This window comes from Leopardus geoffroyi, chromosome B4, assembly GCF_018350155.1.
Source record: "Leopardus geoffroyi isolate Oge1 chromosome B4, O.geoffroyi_Oge1_pat1.0, whole genome shotgun sequence".
Taxonomy (NCBI): Eukaryota; Metazoa; Chordata; class Mammalia; order Carnivora; family Felidae; genus Leopardus; species Leopardus geoffroyi.
In genome coordinates, this window is record NC_059341.1 from 27,485,017 (window position 1) to 27,494,105 (window position 9,089).

Below are 9,089 nucleotides of genomic sequence, written 5' to 3' on the forward strand. Positions count from 1 at the left end.
TAAGGAAGTTGTAAAAGTTAACGTGAGACTATCAAAAAGTTTTGAAAGGAAAAAGTAAGGGTCCTCTCAGTGAGGAGGGAAGGCACCCCAGCCAGGACACTGACACCGCTGGAGTATTTTATTTATTTTTTTAAATTAATTAATTATTTATTTATGTTTAATGTTTATTTATTTTTGAGACAGAGAGAGACAGAGTGCAAGTGGGGAAGGGGCAGAGAGAGAGGGAGACACAGAATCTGAAACAGGCTCCAGGCTCTGAGTTGTCAGCACAGAGCCTGACGCGGGGCTCGAACCCACGGACCGCGAGATCATGACCTGAGCCGAAGTCGAACGCTCAACCGACTGAGCCACCCAGGTGCCCCATGACACCACTGGAGTATTTTAGTGAGCCTGCTGGACTGAAGACATTTCCCCTGGCGAAAAAATTAGACAGAGGTGGCCCTACACTTATGCTCCAAGGTGTTATGACGTCATCCAGTAAGTTAGTACCTGAAACGGATAGAATGTTCTACGTAGATTCTTCCTGTTCTTCCCATGCTCCCGTTTTGAAGTGTCTTTATCAAAACGTCCTGAAGTTTTCAGATCGATGTGTCTTTGAGAAATTCCTAGAATCCTGGTCTCACGCAGAAAGACCGCCCTATGTCACATCTCCCTGCCTGCTTCCCTTTCAGAAAGAGTCTCCTTCTGTCCACCAAGTCAGAAACATCAGTACGGTGTCAGCATAACTTATGTGGCCAACACGTGAACTCATGCCAGAGTCCAGGCCACAAGAAGCCCTCGTCGGTGGGGACCGTTGAGCACAAAGGGTCTTTGCTGGCATGCATCCTGGTCTACCCTGAAGACTCTGAGGTCAGCTTTCCCCATGTCACCAGTCACGTACCCCCACCATCACCACGCGTTGTGTTCCCAGTTCTGTTGCTGCCTCCATGCTATGTTTTGATACCAGGAACAAACTCTTGCTCATGGTGAACAGCAGGCAGATAAAGGAGACAAGCTCAGTAGGGTCCAGTGTGGACCCCAGGCTCACCACACGCTAAATGACATGGGTGGGTTGTCCATAGAGAACAAAATCTGAAAGGCTGAAACCATGGCTCTTAGTAGGTTGATTCCCCTTATTCTCCCCATCTGCCACCTAGTCTGGCCTTACAGCTTTCAGTAGCTGCTGTCTCGTATTTCCTGAGAAGAAAGCTGACATTTTCTCGCATTACTGGGCAGTGTCGTGGGCTCAGAACTCTCCTAGAAAAGGCTTGTACAAACTCCAGGGCCCGGAGGCAGCCAGGTGAGTTTGAACTCTGGCAACCCTTGTTACCAAGCCTAGTGGGATTAACCCAGATCTTTCCAAATAAGCATGGCACCAAGCTGTGAAAATACTTGCTAAATTAAGCTTTATTTGGTTTGTATTGACTTCCTCTGCTCTCCACTCTCTTTGAAAACATCAAAAATGAGACCAGTCGGTCACACTAACAAAATCTTTCTTCCAAACTGAAATAGTCTCAAGACGATTCTGTGAATTCTGAACAGTGATAATTATTACAGTAATCAACGCAGAGACCATTGGCTCCTTAAGCAATGCACCGAGTGCTGCATTCACGTATCTCATTAGTTCTTCAAAACCGTTCCAGCAACTGACAAGATCCCAGTGAAGTTCTGTTTCCCAAAATTCACGCTAGTTCCTGAAAGGGCTTTCTTTTTTTTTTTTTTTAATTTTTTTTTCAAAGTTTATTTATTTTTGGGACAGAGAGAGACAGAGCATGAACGGGGGAGGGGCAGAGAGAGAGGGAGACACAGAATCGGAAACAGGCTCCAGGCTCCGAGCCATCAGCCCAGAGCCTGACGCGGGGCTCGGACTCACGGACCGCGAGATCGTGACCTGGCTGAAGTCGGACGCTTAACCGACTGCGCCACCCAGGCGCCCCCTGAAAGGGCTTTCTAAGTCACATTCCCATAAAACAGTGTCGAAGGGCAACCGGCATCTACAAGCTACAGTTGATGACTTTGATTTCTATATTCAAATAGATATTTATTGAACAATAAATTTGGGTGGGGGGACTTGGAGCAGAGAGCTTCTGCTGTGGAAAATGGCCAAAGGTAGTGGTGATGGGTGGTGTGAGAAGAGGAGGAAGAGGAGAAGCAGGTCTGCGGTGAGACAGAAGGGGAGCTGAGCCTATCAAGGAGCAGCAGACACTATGCAAGACCCCTGGGACCAGAAAGCCCTCGGTCTGAATTTCTAGGCCCCCCACGCATCCATGGAAGACCTGGCTGGAACAGACAGCCTGTGTTAGGGGCACCCTGACGTCGTCTCTTTGACCTGACCGTGAGTCCCTGCCCATCTCTCTTTCTTGAATAATTCTTTGTGGGTTTTTGGTCCCTTAAAATCAATAGACCTTGATGAAAATACCTAAAATATCATAAAATCTGGAAAAGTTAGGTACGTCCGAAAAAAGCCTTCAAGATTGTTCATTCCAACCTGTTCATTCTAAGACAAAGACCTGAGGCCCAGAGATGGTAAGTGATGTCCTCAGGCCACAGAGCTGGGATTTAGTCTAGATTCCTCCGGTGTGGCATTTCTCACAAGTCACAAGGTCTCTCGCTTGGAGAAGTGTTGGCAAACACACAGAAGGACTGAGAGCTGTCCAAGTGCACACTGATATCACCTTTCTAGACTAGAGAATAGATTAGCTGTACCTCTGCATTCCATTTGGCTCTCATGCACCAGAAACTGATGACCATTGCCCATTATTCTAAACTGTATTTTTTTTTAAATTTTTTAAGCTTTTTTAAAATGTAGTTTTGAGAGACAGAGAGAGAGAGAGAGAGAGCACTAGCAGGGGAGGGGCAGAGAGAGAGAGAGAGAGGGAGACACAGAATCCGAAGCAGGCTCCAGGCTCTGAGCCGTCGGCACAGAGCCTGACCCCGGGCCTGAACCGACAAACCGTGAGACCGTGACCTGAGCCAAAGTTGGACGCTCAACCGACTGAACCACCCAGGCGCCCCTAAACTATAGTTTTTTTATGCCAGCTGGCATAGAAAAAAGATTGTTTTCTACCACTTTATACCCATTTTTATCTTTAAAAAAATGTAATAGTAACCTATACTTTGAGTCTGTTTACCCAAACAGATTCTCTGTTCTATAAATCATCTTAATTAATATATGCTCTTTAGTAACGATACACGAAAGAAAATAATTAAATGCCACCCTAATGTTAAGATGTTGTGTATGTGAGCAAGTGTGTGCATGTACATTCTCTGGGTATTTTTAAGTTTTATTGTTGTTGGCTTAACTTTTGCTATTTCGATTTGGTCTTCCCCTCAACACATGTAAATAACAGCCTCAAACCGGGAACAGTAGAACAATGGGTAAACAAGCTAAGGCGTATTCATGGAAGAGAATACAACTTGGCAATAAAAAGAAAGGAACCACAAGGATGGACCTTCCAGTCATTGTACTGAGAGAAAGCAGCTTTACATTAAGTACAAATGATGTTGTTCAACTTACATGACTTGCTAGAAGACAGAAAAATTAGTCTGTAGTGGGAAAAAAAAAATCAGAAAAGAGTTCTTCTGGGGTGGAGTAGGGGCAAGAAATTGACAGGGAAGGGTCACAGAGCAAACTCCAGGAGTGAACATAAAGTTATCTATATTGCTGGGGATTTGCATTACAAGCGTGTGTGCCTATCCCAAAACCCAGCCCGTGCACACAGAAGATTTGTGCATTTTGTTGTACATAACTCTACACCGAAAGGAAAAAGCTGCAGACAAATGCCGAACTCAGTATTAGTCAGTATACTGACTAATTTACTTTGCAGCCTATCATACAAAATAAGATTGGTGAGCAGGGGCGCCTGGGTGGCTCAGTTGGTTAAGTGTCCAACTCTTGGTTTTCGGCTCAGGTCATGATTTCATGGTTAGTGGGTTCGAGTCCCTTGTCGGGTTCTGTGCTGACAGTGAGGATCCTGCTTGGGATTCTCTCCCCCCACCTCTCTCTGCCCCTCCGCATCTCGTGCTGTCTTTGTCTCTCTCAAAATAAATAAATGCTTTAAATAAAAAAAAGAAGAGAGCAAAAGCCAACAGGCATCTTCATTTTCCTTTCAGAACCCCTTGGGCATCACTAAGAAGCACGGGCATAGGGCTTGGAGCCAGGGCCATTGTGAGCATGTTTTGATACCCTGGATTATTTCTATGGCAATGAAGACAGAAAGACTACTGGAGACGAAAGACAATTCCCTGTTCCAGCCTTGGGGAAAACAAAACAAACACCTGAAGAAAGGCAACAGGAAAAGTACAAATGTCCCCCAACCCCCATACAAGATTAGCCCATGTTATCAGCGGAGACAAGGCGTGTTAAGGAAAGATAGTGCCCGAGCCAGCATGGAGGCTAATCTCTCCAGGAATTAAAGCTTCATTAACTTGCTTTCAGCATTTCTCAGCAAGAACCCACAGATTTTGAACTCTGACCATTTGAATACTATTTCTTCAGATCTTTAAGGAAGAAAAAAGAAAAAAAAAGCCAACACAATGTGTCTCACAGTGATTGATTGATAAGGAAGTCATGATGCTTGACTGCTATTTGGGTCTTGTCACTTACTGGTAACGTCCTTCCTTCTTCACTCCGAGTCTGGCCATATCCACACTTAGGACAGAGACACTTTCTTCTTTTCCCATCTCTCCATGAGTGCCCCCCTTCTCTTTCCAGTATTTGCTTTTTGAAGGGGGTCAGTGGTGAAGGAAGGGTTGGCCAGGAAGCACTGCTCTTTCTCCTTTCAGATTCTCCCATCTGGGCTCACTGCCTCCCAGGAACGGGCCATCACGTCCCTGATGGAGGCGGAGGAGTGCCTTGTCCCTCTGTCTGGGGGCACTGCCATCTTCTGAGACAGGACTGTTGGGCGCCACAGGAAAGAAGGCAGACGCCAGAGGATCCTGGGAGGCACCAAGCCCCTCCCAAAGTGAAAGCGAGTTTCCTGGAGTGTGTGTGTGTGTGTGTGTGTGTGTGGTATTCTGGGGAGGAGTGAGGTCAGATAAGGACCACAGAGGAGCAGAAACCAGTCTTTGCACACCCACCTCCTTTCAGAGACTTCTGTGGCCAGGCCCTTTAGCTCATGGGTCCCGATGCCGGGGTCCCACCCAAGCCTTGAAAAAAATGCCTGCAATTGCACCGGGCACACAGCAGAAAGAGCCTGGAATTCAGAATTGGGGAAACCCAGATTCCAGCTCCATGTTTCCTTCTGTGCGTGTTAAGGCTTCAGGGAGGGGGGTACCTCTAGGGGCACAGGGTTAGTGAGCGTTGAGTCCACACAGGCAGGACCAGCTTCCATGGGACTACCTTGTGGGGACTCCTGGCTATGGCAGTGCCTGGAGCATGTTTGGGGTCTGTGAGAGGGGGCGATGGTATAAAGGGGAGAAGACTGAAGGCATTTCCTGTTCAGTGAAAAGTACAGCTCAGTTATCCAGCCTGAAGCAAGGGCCACTGTTAGCGCGTTCCTCCCCCCAGTTGGAGGGGAGGGGCTTATACTCATGTTCTGTTGTGAACAAATTACCACCAACAGTGGCTGGAAACAACACACGGCTTTCATCTCATAGTGTTTGGGGATCAGGCTTCCAGATGTGGCTTAGGGTCTCCCCAGGCTGGGATCAAGGTGTCCAGAGAGGCTGTGACCTCACCTGGGACTCAGGGTCTCCTTCCAGGCTCTATGGCTGTTAGCAGATTCCAATTCCTTGCAGTGGAGGACCGAGGTCCTGTTTTCTTGTTGACTGCTGACAGGGGTCACTGTCAGCTTCTGGAGGTCACCCCCGGGTCCTAGCCAGTGATCATCTCACCCACAACATGGATGCTTAAAGCCAGCAGGAGAATGGCTCCTTAGCCACAGGAGCCTTATACAATGCAACACATGTAATGTGACCGAATCCAGGGAGCCAGCCAGCAGAGAAGTCATCTCTTCTTTAAAGACCTCCTTTACAAGGGCGACCTCCTCCTGGGACGCCTGGATGGCTCCGTCAGTTGTGGGTCTGACTCCTGATTTCCGCTCAGGTCACGATCCCAGGGTCATGGGATAGAGCCCTGCATGAGGCCCCATGCTCAGTGGATTGGGATTATCTCTCTTTCTCCCTCTACCCTTCTCCCCGACTCGTACTCCCACATGCACTCTCTAAAATAAAAAAAATAAAAATAAAAATAATTACAAGGGATACTTCCTTTTAAAAGAGACTCCTCGAGCTGCTTCAGGACCCTATTGCCCTGGTTTGTATCTCTAACTGGAAGGGCTGAAATCCTGACTGAAATCCTTCAAGCTGAAGTTTTTGTTTTTGTTTTTGTTTTTGTTTTCCAGCCTTGGTGGAAGAAGAGCAAATGATTCATAGATTCACAGATGAGAGAGAGAGAAAGAAAGCAAGCTACAGAGAAGCAGAGAATGAAAGACTTGTAAATCATCCATCCCTCATCTTAAAGCCTAAGAAAGCCTCAGGTTTGGGGTTGGGTGTCTCCAAAGACCAAGCTACAAACCAGGCTAACTCTCCCAGTGTTAGGGAACAACTGAGGCAGGGAAGCAGAAATTATAGTTAGCAGTGAGGCTGTCAGGCCAATGCTCACCTCTGAACACTGTTGTGCTCTAGCCCTGACTTTCACTGTGTTCCTACCTTGGGCTATTCTAGGTCTTTCCCATCTACTTTTGGGTAGGTTGGCTTGGAGCAAAGGCATTCTGTATGAGCTATTTATTGCATGCTTACAGTGTGATAGGCTCTGTGGGAGCTCAATAAAAAGGCAAACATAAACATGTGGAAAATTAAATGGCAGTTTGAAATACACAGAAGACAAGAGATGCCAGGGGGTGGTGAGTGATCAATTGCCAGAGGGTGGGGATAAAAACCTTCAAGGAGTTCAGAAGAAGTAGTGATTGCCTCATGCTGGGGTGTTGAGTCAGAGGCTGGCTTGATGAAAAATTTTAGCATGGGTTCAGTCCAAACTACCCCACCCCCTGCTTTCCTCACCCTCCACTCTCCTCTCCCCAGATCTTCTGGATGTTTGGAAGTAGAGGTGTTTTCCAAGTAAAGTTCTAAGAACAGTTGGGGGCTCCATCTAAACTGGTTGTGAAAGAACAGCAAGAAAGCTCAAGGAAGTAGCAGCTTTTTAAAGTAATAATTCTTTTTTACTTGATGCAGTATCTTAGTTTCAGCAGGAGGTACATAAAGTTATGGATTGGTATCTTTTCCTTTCATTAACGACTTGTATTCAAATAGAATCAAAATGCTTAATCACTCCGTTTAACACAAGCTGATCACAGGCGGTCAGCAGTGCTGTTGAGTCTGACCAAACCTCAGGGACTTGAGAAGTCATGAAAAAAGCATTTCGTGAGAGAACGTTCTCGTTAGAGAACAAAGCAGACTCTGAACTTGTCTTCCTAGAACTCCAGTTTACTGGCAGAGAGAGAATTAACAGGTAATTATAACACAGTGCATTTTGGTTATCTATTGCTGTGTAAAAAGAAAAAAAATCCTAAAATTCAGTGGCTTAATAAAAACCAATGGTTTTTCTTTCCCACAGTTCCGTGGGTATACTGGGCTCAGCTACAGCAGCTGCTTTCAGCTGGGAGCTCACCAGGGGCTGGAAGGCCCAAGGTGGCCTCTCCAGGGTCATGTGGTAACTTAGCTTGGGCTTCTTGACAGTGTGGTAGCTGGCTTCCAAGGGGGAATATTCCAAGAGAATGAGCCCCAGTATGAAAGTTGTAGCAATCATTTGCTTAGATCATTTCAACTAATGTTCCAATGGCCAAAGCAAGTCATGTGACCAAGCCCACAATCAATGTGGGAGAGAACCACATAGGTTATGAAACCAAGAGATGTGGTTCTTTTGGGGGAGCCACCAACGTAACAATCCTCTACAGAGGGTGATAAATGCTACTAGATCAGAGCAAAAGGAGCACATGGAAGGGGCACCTAAACCAGATTTAAAGGCCAAGGGTGACTTCCTGGAAGAACGGACATTAACATGAGTCATGAAGGTTCTGTAATGATGTCAGGAACATCTATAGTTCTTGCCTTTTGAACAACCCCACAAGTTTTTATTTCTTGGTATACCACTCATAAGATTTGTATTAGGTATACCATGCATATCAAGTGATTAATTTGTCTATTTGCAAGAATTAATCAGTTGACAGAAGACAGAGCCATGAACATGCTTTTCACATGACTGATTAAATTGCCACCCTTCCTCTCCTACTTGCTCCTGTCCAGGTTCCCTGCAATATTGACTTTAAGTTTTGATTCTACATAGTATCTCCAGCCCTTGCTTTCAACTCCTTCAAACTAGTAATACTCTTACATTGACTGTTAAGCTTTAATTCTTGTAAGGTTATGACTTCCTAATTTCTCAACGGATTTTTCTTGAGATTCTGAAAACCATGTAAATTCCCCAAGAATGGCTGAGAAGGAATTCTCACACAGGTAAAGACTATGATTGTGGCTGAAACAAAGAATAAGAGGAGGAGATCATCAAATGAAGTATGAGATGTAGACGTCACAAGAAGAGAGAGGATCTCAATAAGCCATTTCCTTTTGGAGCTTTATCCTGAGATAAATAAGACATCACTGAAACACTTTAAAAGGGGATTGGCATGATGAGAATTGCATTTTAGAAAGACCCCCAAAGTAGAGGTGCAGACAACGGATTGAGACAGGGAAATCGGCTAGTAGGCTGATGAAATTATGCTGGAGGGAGAGAGTGGTGGTCTGAACTAGGTAGGGACCTAGGTGATAAAGGCAAGTGGACAGATTTGAGAAATACTGAGGAGGAACATTTAACAAGACTTCCTGATGGATTGGGCATAGAACATAGGGGATTGAGTAAAGTTTACCCAAGAAGACACCCCAGGTCTTAAGTGTTCAGAAAGCAGAGAGATCAACACCATTTCTTCTTATAACCACATTTCCACTCTCCCATTTATTTCCTTTTGTGGACTTTCTCCTTCCCTCCTTATTCAGTATGTGCCTTAAGCTTAGAATTTCTTAAACAAAAATTGTCTTTAGAATTATGATTTTTCTGAGGCACCTGGGTGGCTCAGTTGGTTGAGCATCCAACTCTTGATTTTGACTCAGGTCAT

The 9,089-nt window shown here is 45.5% G+C and overlaps 1 long non-coding RNA gene across 2 annotated transcripts; it reads left to right on the top strand.

The window, feature by feature from the left end:
- The first annotated feature begins 294 nt into the window (after positions 1 to 294).
- Positions 295 to 6,032, top strand: LOC123590831. Of its 2 annotated transcripts, none has more exons than XR_006708998.1 (3): positions 295 to 477; positions 672 to 849; positions 4,093 to 6,032. It is a non-coding gene; the product is annotated as an uncharacterized LOC123590831 (long non-coding RNA). The 2 variants fall into 2 exon arrangements; XR_006708999.1 differs by having other exon boundaries at positions 295 to 459.
- Positions 6,033 to 9,089: the final 3,057 nt, after the last annotated feature.